The sequence below is a fragment of the Nuphar pumila genome, chromosome 9 (genome assembly GCF_984573655.1).
Source record: "Nuphar pumila chromosome 9, dmNupPumi1.hap1.1, whole genome shotgun sequence".
Taxonomy (NCBI): domain Eukaryota; kingdom Viridiplantae; phylum Streptophyta; class Magnoliopsida; order Nymphaeales; family Nymphaeaceae; genus Nuphar; species Nuphar pumila.
The window spans coordinates 70,667,551-70,681,024 of NC_143257.1; positions in this window are offsets into that span (position 1 = coordinate 70,667,551).

Consider the following 13,474-nt stretch of genomic DNA (forward strand, 5'->3'; position numbering starts at 1 on the left):
GTTTAGCCTACCCTGGAAGGGGTAGTGGTACAACCAGGAGTGACATTGTGAAGATGATAATTGTTGGGAGCGATAGATTCCCTGGACCTCCTGTCACTCGGGTTGAGGAGGTCGAGACAACGGGTCTCAAGGCTGCCGCATGCCAGTGGATGCATCCAACTCTCCTTGTTTGCTCGCCATTGCTGAGAATCTTCCCGGTCATTGACCGCTCGCATGGGAGTCCGTTTCACTCAGGTATCCGGGTAATCCACAATAGAATAATATACCCCCGGAATACTTAGTTTGAGATCGGAGTACTCTCCACCGTACCAGGAGGGCGTTAATATCGAAACAATGACCTCTTTCTTTCACAGAATTTGATCTGAGATTATGCATTATTTTAAATTGTTTTTAATTGCCTTATTTTGCATAATTGTTCTTGAATAAATGCATTTTGATTTATAAATTATTGAAATCATGCTTAATATTTGAATTGTATGGTTTTGATTAATGACTTACTTGGCTATCATAAGTCTAACCCTATTTTATGGGGATTTCAGGTTCAAATATGGAATAGGAAATCTTACAATGGATGTTGGACAAGTGTGGCATCGAAGAATCCAGATTCCCAAGATCCTGAGATTAATTTAGGATTTATTTTAAATTTAATCCTAAATGTTTTTCATTTTTGAACCTTGTGAAAAGACTATGTATATAATGTTGATATAAATTATTGTTGTTTTTGTTGTTAATTGGAATGTGGCGTGCCTGAGGTTTAGGAAACCGAAAATCAAAAATTATTTCCGCTGTTTAAAAAACAAAAAAAAAAAAAAAAAAATCTGCATTTTTAAAGGTTTTAAAACCTCGGGGCGTTACAGTTGGTATCAGAGCAGAGTTTTGGGAAATCTGGTTCGAGATCCACCTTGTTCATACATTACACTGTAAGTATGTACTTTAGATTTTTATTTTATTATTATTGTTAAATCATTATTCTTCTTATAGATGACTCCTCAAGATCTGGTCAATATCATTAAAGAACTTGTCAAGGATGTTCAAAAGCTAGAAGAATCACAGACAGTACAAAAACGGCTGGTGGATAATTTAGAAAATCAAGTTCTAAGTCTTACAAAAGAAAAAGAAAACTTAGAAAAATGTCATATGTGTTTACAGACCCATTTATCACAACCTTGCCCACTGGAATTGGAAGAATGTTTATTTTGTGGAGAAGTTGGGCATATAGAAAAAGAATGCCAAGTGAAGACGGGTTGCATTAAAAGACAGCAAGCCGCTGAAAACCTACCAGATCAACAATCCCGTGTGGATATTCTTGCTCCTCCTCCTCCAATGGAACCTATTGTCATTTCATCCGACTCAACCATAATACCTGCTCCTGCACCCACTTTAACTCCTTTGGACTTTGTATTTTCACTCCAACCTCCTGATCCTATATATACCCCAAGGGAACCTACGGATGACCTTAGCTTATATTTAGGAAATCCAGATAAACAAGTTTATAATATAGATCCAAATATTGCAGGGCCTTCTCATCCACCAGAGCGGATTTGAAACAAGAGGAATTATTTGGGAAAATTCCTCAAGCTTCCATAGGATATCTTTTGTTTACTTTTGTTAAATATGTAAATTCTTGTAAATATGGGTTTTGATGTATATATATGTTCATATGAATAAATGTTCTTTCTACTTTAATCTAAGTCTGATCATTATTTATCAAGGATGCCTCGTCAAACATCAAAGAAGCAACCCAAGGAGCAGAATGGTCAACAAGAATTCATTATGGAAACATTAAATAATTTGGCAGCTGTTATAAGAGATCAGAATCAGAATAGGCAAGACTCAGCTACATCTTCAAAATCCTATCAAAACCATAATGAAGTATCTTATGAGAAGTTTCTCAAATTAGATCCACCTACATTTTCAGGAAAGATGGATCCAGAAGCTGCTGAGGTTTGGATCCGAGAAATAGAAAAGATTTTTCGTGTTCTGACCGTACCTGAAGATCGTAAGGTGAACTATGCAGCATACAGATTAAAAGGAGATGCAGAAAGATGGTGGGCATCCACCTTAGAAATTAAATTTAGCAATGGATCCGTTACTTGGGAGCAATTTGTTGAAGTTTTCTATGCTGCATATTTCCCCAAGCATGAAAGAAGCCGTAAAATGAGGGAATTCCTTGAATTACTACAAGGAGGACTCTCTTTATCTGAATACATTACTAAATTCAGAAATTTAGAGAAGTATTGCCCAAATGTCTATAATACGGAAGACGAGAGGGCAATGAAATTTACTAGAGGATTGAAACCAGTTCTACGAACCAAAGTCCTCACTAGTAGGCCAGAAACTTTAGACAAGGCGGTGGAAATAGCTACATTGATACAAGAAGATTGGGAAAAAATACAGAAGAATCAATCTGGCAGAACGGTTTCTCAATTCAGAGGCCAAAGGAGTTGGCCTAAAAGAAATTTTGAAGGAAGAAGGTTCATCCCTCCAGCAAAGAGGCCACGACAGCAGTTTCAAGTCAATCAACCACAATTACCAGCTACACAACTACCAGCTAGATCGTGTCAGAATTGCTATCGATCCCATCCAGGACAACCCTGCCCCCGAACAACTGGTGGTTGTTTATATTGTGGTAAGTCTGGCCATTTCATTAAAGACTGCTATAAAAAGGAAATGGATGAACATGCTCGAGGCCTTATTAGACCTCGCCCTCAGCAACAACCCCAGTATCCGTACCAGCAACAACAACAGCAGCAACAACAACAACAACAACGACCGCAGAATAAAAAAGTACCAGGTCGCGTTTATACCGCCAATGTTGATCAACTACCTAAGGGTGACCTGATTCAAGGTACTTTATCTATAGCTGGACATGCTGCTTTTACTCTATTTGATTGCGGTTCAACTCATTCTTTTATTTCCAAGAAGTTTACTACTTTACTTAATATGCCTATCAAGTCTTTGAACTGTGCTCTGGAAGTGGTCAACCCAGTAGGATGTAAATCTTTTTGTGGGTTATACTTGCCGAATCTAGAAGTATATATTGAAGGACAGAATTTACCTGCTGACCCAATTCTATTAGACATGTCAGATTTTGATATTATATTGGGTATGGATTGGCTACATCAACATCATGCAAGAATATTTTGTCAGGAAGGAAAAGTTACTTTTTCTCAACCAGGTATTCCTAAGGTAGAATTTAGATTATCCAATTCTACTCCTAAAAATCGAGTTATTTCTTCTTTAAAGGCCCAGAAATATTTGAGGAATGGATGTACAACCTTTCTAGTCAGCATTACTCTTGCCAGACCAGCAGAAATTTCTCTTGAAAGTTTGGATATTGTTCATGAATTTTCAGATGTTTTTCCTGATGAATTACCAGGACTTCCTCCACATAGAGAGATAGAATTCGGTATTGAGTTAATGCCAGGAACTGCACCAATTTCTAAAGCTCCTTATAGGATGGCTCCAGCAGAACTCACAGAATTAAAAAAACAATTATTGGAATTAATGGAGCTGGGATTTATTAGACCAAGTATGTCTCCCTGGGGTGCACCAGTATTATTTGTAAAGAAGAAAGATGGGTCATTAAGATTATGTATAGATTACAGACTTCTTAATCAAGTTACCATAAAGAATAAATATCCGTTGCCACGAATTAAAGATTTATTTGATCAATTACAGAAGGCTAAGGTATTTTCAAAGATTGATCTTAGATCTGGATATCATCAACTTAGAATCAAGGAAGAAGACATTTCTAAGACAGCCTTTCGGACAAGGTATGGACACTATGAATTCACTGTCATGCCTTTTGGACTTACAAATGCACCAGCAGCCTTTATGGATCTTATGAACCGTGTGTTCAGACCGTTTGTAGATACATTTGTGATTATTTTTACTGATGATATTTTAATTTATTCTGAAAATAAGGAACAACACCAGGAACATTTAAGGATTATTTTGGATACTTTGAGGAAAAATCAGTTATATGCCAAATTTTCTAAGTGCGAATTTTGGCTGGAAAAAGTTATGTTTTTGGGTCATGTAATTTCAAAAGATGGAATCTCAGTAGATCCTGCTAAAGTGGAAGCAGTATTAGAATGGAAACAACCTAAGAATATTACAGATATTCGAAGTTTTCTTGGACTTGCTGGATACTACCGAAGATTTATTCAAGATTTTTCCCGTATAGCATCACCACTGACTAGACTTCTGAAGAAGGGTGTTAAATTTGATTGGGACATTAAATGTGAAGAAAGTTTCCAAATTTTGAAAGAAAAGCTCACTACATCTCCAGTGCTTACTTTACCCTCGGGACATGGTGGATTTGAGGTATATGCAGATGCTTCTGGTACTGGTCTAGGTTGTGTATTGATGCAACACGGAAAAGTTATTGCTTATGCATCAAGACAGTTGAAAAATCATGAGAAGAATTATCCAACCCATGACTTAGAACTTGCGGCAGTTGTTTTTGCACTAAAGATCTGGAGACATTATTTATATGGAGAATAATTTGAAGTATTCAGTGATCACAAGAGCCTCAAATATTTGTTCTCGCAGAAAGAATTGAATATGAGACAGCGACGTTGGCTAGAATTTATTAAAGACTATGAGTTCACACTTTCTTATCATCCTGGAAAGGCGAATATTGTAGCTGATGCTCTTAGTCGCAAAACTAGAGACACTTTGGCAAGTCTCATAGACAAAGAATGGAAACTTATTGAAGATTTCATTAATTGGAAACCCTTTGCAACTAATACAGGAAGGATTTTATTATCAAACTTAATTGTTCGACCAGAAATCCTCATCCGAATTATTTCTGAACAAAGTAAGGATTCTCAACATGAAAATTTTTTAGCTCGAGCCCAACAGGAAGATGATGTTTCTTTTCGACTTAAAGAAGATGGGAGTATTTTGATGAATGATCGAATATGGGTACCAAATAACCCTGAATTGAGAAATGAAATCCTTGAAGAAGCCCATAAAAGCAAGTATACTATCCACCCAGGAAGTACAAAGATGTTCAAAGATTTGCAAAGAAAGTACTGGTGGGCTGGTATGAAGAGAGATGTGGCAAATTATGTTTCAAAGTGTTTGATTTGCCAACAAGTTAAGGCAGAACATCAGAAGCCAGGTGGAATGATGCAACAAATTGAAATTCCACAATGGAAATGGGAAGAAATTACTATGGATTTCATAGTGGGTTTACCAAAAACTCGAAAACAGCACGATGCAATTTGGGTTATTATTGACCGATTAACTAAATCAGCTCACTTTCTAGCTATTCGTATAAGTCAATCTTTGGAAAGTTTGGCAGATTTATACATTCAAGAGATTGTAAGACTACATGGAATACCATTTTCAATTATCTCTGATCGTGATCCCAGGTTTACTTCTCGATTCTGGAACCAACTTCAGCAGGCTTTGGGAACAAAGTTAAAGTTCAGTTCTGCATTTCATCCCCAAACTGATGGACAATCAGAGCGTACTATTCAAACTCTGGAAGATATGTTACGCGCCTGTATGCTAGAATGGAAAGGAGATTGGGATATTCATATTATGCTAGCTGAATTCGCTTATAATAATAGTTATCATACCAGTATTGGAATGGCGCCATACGAAGCTTTATATGGAAGACCTTGTCGATCGCCACTCTATTGGAATGAAATTGGTGAACGAAAGTTAGAGTCACCAATGATACTACAACATTATACTCAGCAAGTAAATTTGATCCGAGACAGACTACGCGCTGCCCAGAGCCGACAAAAAGGATATGCTGATCAAAGACGGAAAGAACTCGCTTTTGAAGTTGATGATATGGTCTTCGTCAAAGTATCTCCAACCAAAAGTGTGTTCAGATTTGGAAAGAAGGGAAAGTTAAGTCCTAGATTTGTAGGACCTTTTAAGATTCTAGAACGAATCGGTGAAACTGCTTATAGAATCGAATTGCCTCCTCAGTATGCACAGATTCATAATGTATTTCATGTTTCAATGCTGCGAAAATATGTTTATGATCCATCTCATATTATCCAGCATCAAGATATAGCAATTCGAGAAGACATGACTGTTGAGGAAAAGCCTATAGAAATTATGGATAGAAGAGATCAAATTTTGAGAACAAAGATTATTCCTCTGGTTAAAGTCAGATGGCAGCATCACGGAATTGAAGAATGTACTTGGGAACCTGAAAACAGCATCAGAGAGAAGTATCCAAAATTGTTTATTTAAATTGTACATAAATTTCGAGGACGAAATTTTTTCTTTTAGGGGGGTAGAATGTAATACCCAAAATTTTTAATGATTTATAAATTCTGAAGAAAATTCAAGTTTTAATTTTTATTTATTATGAATGTGAATTATAGTGTTAAAACCCTTATTTTTATGGTTAGTATTGTTCAAAGTAAAGATCTGAATATATATTTAAAATCCTGATAAAATTTTGTTGAGGCTTGTTCAAAAATCAGAATTCAGGGACATTCTAGTCATTAATCAAATTGTCAAAGGGTAGCTTAGTAATTTGCCAATTCAGTGGCATTTTTCGGTAAAATACCCAACTATATAAGGTCAAAATAGTAATCTTTCTTTTAGGATATTTTCAGGGAATTAATAAAATTGTCAGGGACGAAAATGGTAATTTACCATTTTCAATGGCAGGCTATGTAATTTATTGAACTACAGAAGGACACTCAAGTAATTCTAAATCTCCTATGGCATTTCTGAAAGATGGAATTGAGCCAAGGTTAACTTGGGTATTAAAAAGTAGCAAATTGAATAAAATATATTAATTTATAATATTTTAATCTCAGACCATGGTTTTAGAAAAACCACTTGCCCAAAACCATGGACAGGCCATGGTTTTCCAAAACCATGGGAGGACAAGTGTCTCTCCTCAGTGAGGAGGTGACACTAAGCCTCTCTCTCTCTTTGACACTTGTCAGAAGAATGACAAGTGTCATTCAAAAATTAATTTTTTAATTACTTTGGTGACAAATGTCACCAAAGTGGGCCCCACAAGGGGGGGGCGACCTCCCTTCTCTCTCCTATAAATACCCCTCACCCCCTCTCTCTCTACTCAAGTTCAAAACCCTCCCTTCTCTCTCTAAGCTCTCTCTCTCCTACTTTCTCTCTCTACCTTTGATTTTCTCTCTCTAACTTTTAAACCAAAACCTCCGTAGAATCTCAGATTTTTTCTGAGAAACCTCTTCTAGCCCTTTTCCTCTTTCTTTTAGCAAAGTCCGTTCTTCTGCAAGAAGCTCCGTCAGATCGGAAACAGCCTCAGAAGCACTACCTGCAGGAGTTCTGCTAAACTTAGCAGAAAAGTCAGATTTGGATAGCGGAAGCGCTGCTCAAATCAACTAAACAAGGTTAGTATTCAAGAACCATCTTCTGAATTCAAATTCTCCTTCTAAACCCCAATTCTACTTTGTGTGGATTTAAATTTTTACAATTTTGTCAAAATTTAATCCAAACCAGCCTCTACGCAAGAGAAGTTCTGTTCAAATTTTTCTAAATATTTTTAAGTATTCCAAACTACTTTAGCAGTAGTTCTGGCAAAATTTTATAAAAGACTTTTGAAAAATTAAGTTTTTATAGCAGGAGTTCTGTCAAAATGATTTAAAGATTTTTGAAAAAAGTAGAATTAGTATAGCAGTAATTCTGACCAAATTTTTAAATAATTTCTAAAAATTAATTATTTTAATCAGAATTTTGGCAAAAGCTTTTCAGATAGTTTAGAAATTTTTAGTAGAAGATATATCAAAATTTTTATAATTATTTCAGAAAAAAATTGATTTTTATAAAAGAAATTTTGTTAAAATTTTTCAAAAATCCTTTTAAATATTTAAATCAAAATTTTTGAAAAACCTTTATAAAAATATTTGTGACGCAAAGTCATGTTCGAATTCTTACAACTCGAATTCAAGTTCAAACCTTTTTTCGAACATTTGAGTTATTACAGAGGAAACTCTGTGAAAATTCTTATAAAAGTTTTAAAGTCAATTACAAATAAATTTTTTAGATTTTTAATAATTTCTTCAAAAGATACTTCTTTAAATCATAGGGCAAATACTACTCAAAATTTGATATAAAAATATTAACTAATATAATGAATTCTATCAGATTAAATCAAAGCACGGGCGCTTTATCCTATCGAAATCCAAGTAAGTTATTCTATCAAAATCTTATAATTTTATATTAGACATGCTTTTGATTCATGTTTTTGATTCATGCATGATTATCTAAATTTGATTTATGATCAAATGCATATTTCAATATCTGCATATTTCAATTTCAAATCTTATGATTTTAAATCGAATACTATGGTTAAGACATTGATGATATTGATAAATAGAAGAATTTTGTATAGCATGTTGATTTTTGAAAGATTTTATTGCTGCATGAGTCATGTCTACACAAACTTAATTCTCGCCTTCACAGGCGAATGCTCGTTATGATAGAGCAAAATTCTGGATGGGCTGGATACATATGAACCGTGTTTATTTGAAAGGAATGATTTGGCTATTGAGCCTAGTTTTTGAAAAGATGAAAAGTCCTATAAAAGAATCCTTCAAGCCCATCTAGGTTTAGCCTACCCTGGAAGGGGTAGTGGTACAACCAGGAGTGACATTGTGAAGATGATAATTGTTGGGAGCGATAGATTCCCTGGACCTCCTGTCACTCGGGTTGAGGAGGTCGAGACAACGGGTCTCAAGGCTGCCGCATGCCAGTGGATGCATCCAACTCTCCTTGTTTGCTCGCCATTGCTGAGAATCTTCCCGGTCGTTGACCGCTCGCATGGGAGTCCGTTTCACTCAGGTATCCGGGTAATCCACAATAGAATAATATACCCCCGGAATACTTAGTTTGAGATCGGAGTACTCTCCACCGTACCAGGAGGGCGTTAATATCGAAACAATGACCTCTTTCTTTCACAGAATTTGATCTGAGATTATGCATTATTTTAAATTGTTTTTAATTGCCTTATTTTGCATAATTGTTCTTGAATAAATGCATTTTGATTTATAAATTATTGAAATCATGCTTAATATTTGAATTGTATGGTTTTGATTAATGACTTACTTGGCTATCATAAGTCTAACCCTATTTTATGGGGATTTCAGGTTCAAATATGGAATAAGAAATCTTACAATGGATGTTGGACAAGTGTGGCATCGAAGAATCCAGATTCCCAAGATCCTGAGATTAATTTAGGATTTATTTTAAATTTAATCCTAAATGTTTTTCATTTTTGAACCTTGTGAAAAGACTATGTATATAATGTTGATATAAATTATTGTTGTTTTTGTTGTTAATTGGAATGTGGCGTGCCTGAGGTTTAGGAAACCGAAAATCAAAAATTATTTCCGCTGTTTAAAAAAAAAAAAAAAAATCTGCATTTTTAAAGGTTTTAAAACCTCGGGGCGTTACAGTTTATTGAAAACCGAAAATAAAAAGGAGCTAAATAAACTAGATTGGTTACACATCTAGAGGGAATTAAATAAAAAACTAATTAACACCTACCTAAAATGGGAAATTAATTACTAACCTAAAGCTAATTCAACTTTACTAAAAAGGATTAAGGATAAAGTTAATCTAGGTTAATTTAGAAATGAGTAAATGGTCTTAGCAATGTTAAGAACGAAATTGGCAATGAAGCTATTCACCATAAATATCTTGTGAAATCAAATAGAAGGCTCGAAAATAGAAAACCGTCCAGCAAGAAGGTGGTCCCACACGTTTTCAACTTGGCATTAAAAGCACTAGACAATTTTTGCAAATATTTCACAAAGCTTTGAACACGTTTTTGGTTCTTTTAGAAAGAAATGATAACCTTAAATGCATTCCCAAAAATCGTGTGTAGACCTTTTAGAAAGTATTTAAACTCTAACTTTTGTTTCCAAAAATTTTAAAAGAAAGAAACCTTCTCTCTTGGCTGGATCATGAAAGTCAAGGCTTGCCTCCCTCGAAATTCGAGGAGTCCAAGCTTGCCAAACTCGTTTTTCAAACCTCAATGACACTATTGACCCTTATCTAAAATGCAACCTTATCTAATTAATGAAATTACACTATTACTAATCTAATGAAACTAATACCTAAATAATGCAATGCAAGGTTAGAATAGGAAGGAAAACACAATTTTCTAAAAGACTAAATGAGATAATACCTAATTCAAGACGTACCTAAACAAACTTCAAAAACGTCTAAGACACTAACTCCTAATTCAATGAATCTAGACAACCTTGTTAACTTAGCTAATTCAAACCTAACTAAAGCTCCAGCGGGACCTCAAATGGCAGACGTCCAGCTGGAGAAGAACACCTATTCTAACACCAAACACAAAAATCGATTTTAACTAAAACTATGAAAAACGCCAATTTTTTTATTTCTTTTTCTTTTGAAACAAACCATAAACGAAATTGAAAACAACTAATTATTAACTCAATCAACTGTAAAACTAATAGGACACGACCTACTAATATTGCAGCAAAAATAAATCTAATACTAAACTAAAACAAAGAAAAAATCATTAGACATAACACGACACACATTGGACAATCGATATGGCTTGACACACATAAAGCACAAACGAAACCCACATGAATTTAAGCAACATAGGATCTGAAACTAGTAAAAACTGACATTTTGAATACAATTTACAGCTAAACAATTTCATAAAGCAGAAAAAATCACAAAATAGTAAAATCGGCTAGAATGGTTTAGCCGATGGAGACTAGGGAACCTCTATGAAACTTGACCAAAGTTTAACACGAAGGCAAACTAATGAAAACATGAAACTAAAAAAAATATAACCCTTTTTATACCATTTACTGCTAAGAAAATACAAAAACACAGAAAACTAATAAAACAATAACTTCGGCTAGAAGAGGTCTAGCCGATTTTGACTATTTGGCTAACTCGGTGTGTGATTCAAAGAATGCACCTAACCTAGACCCAGAAACGACTTTTAAAAACAGAAAACAAGATAAAACGATAGAGGTTTTGCTGTCAAATAACAATAAAAACAGAAAATGGGCTACAAGGTAGAAGAAAGGACTTTAGGTGGACTCGAATCTATCTAAAAGAACGGGGAAAGAGTAAGACCAACCTTCAGAGCGATTCGACGACTGTGGAGATGGAAAGAGCAGATTCAACCATTGGAAACACGCCTCATCATCTTCATTGATGCTGGAATATCACTATGGAACTCTCCTTTGCAGTTGCACCACGTTTGAAGTCCACTGAGGATGGAAAATGAGCCGATTCTGGATCGGCTGGCTTAGAAGATCGGATGGAGGTAGAGCCGATCCTTCTTGTTGGAGTGTCTCTGTGATCATCGCAAAATTTTTCCTCTATTGTGGTTTTCTCTCTCTTCCTTCTCTTTTCCTTTTCTAGCTTCTATTTTCCTCCTTTTTGAAGGGAGAGAAATAAAAGACAGAAAAGAAAGAGAGAAGAGAAAAGAAAGAAAGAAAGAGAGAGAGAAGAGAAACTATTTTGCGCGGTCTCACTTGACCTTGATTTGAAAATATTTAGCAAATAACTTGCCTCCGTTTTGAAATATTGCGGAAAAAAAATAGAGAGACGGGATTCGCTCGTCGGTACGAGGTTCGACCGTTCCTGGCGCCTTTACCAGGGGTAATCGAACCAAGGATCGAATCTATGCCTTTTGCTTTGCCTAAATATAATCTAAGAATTAACTCTAAATGCACAAAGAATCATACTTGTGCAATGCAAGGATGTATGCTCTTTTCGAAGATTTGATTTGGAAATTTCCAAGTATTCTGAGATGAACTTGGTAAAGGAGTGAAGAAGTGATTGAATTTAACTTAGAACTTGAGATAGATCAGAGAAGTTCTAAGTCTTTGAAATAAATCAGGATTGGAAGAATAAATCTTGATTTTTAGAAAGAATGATTTAAAGTTTTGAAATGAAAGGAAATGAAGTTTTAAAGTCGGAAATGGATTTTGAATTTTGAACTTGAATTTAGGAAAGGAAATGAATACTTGAGTTGGAATTCAATTTAGATTTTGAAGTTGGAAATTTAGAATGGATCTGAGAAAGTCAAATGGTATTTAAAAGTAGAAATAGATTTAGGAAGTTCAGATAAGATCTGAAAATGGAATTGGATTTTGAATTCTAGAATTGGGAATGGAATTGGATCTTGAAATGGATCCAAAATCTGAAACCTGACGTCTAATGTAAAATTGGGTTCTAGATCCTAAGATGGATTTGGATCTGAAGTCTGAGATCCAAAAGTGGAATTGGATTCTGGATCCTAGAATGGAGTGGATCTAAAGTTTGAGATCCAAATGTAGAATTGGGTTCTGGATCCTAGAATGGATTTGAATCTAAGACCTGAGATCCAATGTGAAAGTTGAGTTTTGGATCCTAAAATAGATTTGGATCTGAAGTCTGAGATCCAAAGTGGAATTGGATCTGAAGTCTAAGATCCAAAAGTAGAATTTGTATTTAGAAAACTGGATCCAAGTTGATCTAACTTTGGATTTGGGTCTTGAAAGTCCAAATGAGACTTTTGAAGATGGATCTGGGTTTTGAAAAACCCAGATTGAATTTAAAATTTAAGAAGAGTCAAGATTCAAAATCAGTCTCAAACTTGTGATTTTTGAATTTGAAGATAAGAAGATAAGCTTGATTTTTGAATTTGAAGATGAATCAGAAACTTCAAAGTTAAATTGAACTTTGAAATTGAATTTTGAATTGAGTTGAAAATTTGGAGTTTGAATATAAAAATGATTTTGGAATTTCAAAGTCAAATTGGACTTTGAAATTGAATTTTTGAATCTTGAAATGAGATAAAATTGGATTTGAATAAGATTTGATCTGAGAAATGAAGAAGAAGAATCACTTGGAATTTTGAAAAGGAAATTTTGAAAATATGATGCAATTTTATCCTATATGATGAATGAATTTAAATTTTTGAAATTGGATTTTGAAAAGCTATTCCATTCTTTAAATGAATTAAAATAAGATTGAAGATATAATACATCCTTGACTATGGTCATTGAATGTATTATATAATAATCTATATTTAAATTCAGGTGAAGAATGAAACACATTTGGTGCTTTTATAGAATTTAAAATGAAATTAATTCTCAATATACCCTGACTATTGCCATTGGTATATATTTTGAATTAATTTTAAGTTAAATTCTGATAAAAGAAGAAGATATTTAAGGAAAATATGATAAATTTTGAAAACGGATCCAGTGTTATTTCGTAAAAGATAAAAATCCTAAGTTTTGTCCACACCCTGACTATGGCCATTGATGTGGATCATCAACTTAGGATTAATTACCTCTTACGAAAATGGTGTACGTGCCATTCGTGTTTCACCATTGTGAGAATTTGAGAAATAAAGGAGAAAATATGAGAATAAGTAATTCATGATATTTATGGTGCTCATTCATTCTATCTAAAAGCTGAAAGATATAAAAATAATGCAAAATGATAAGTAGAAAAA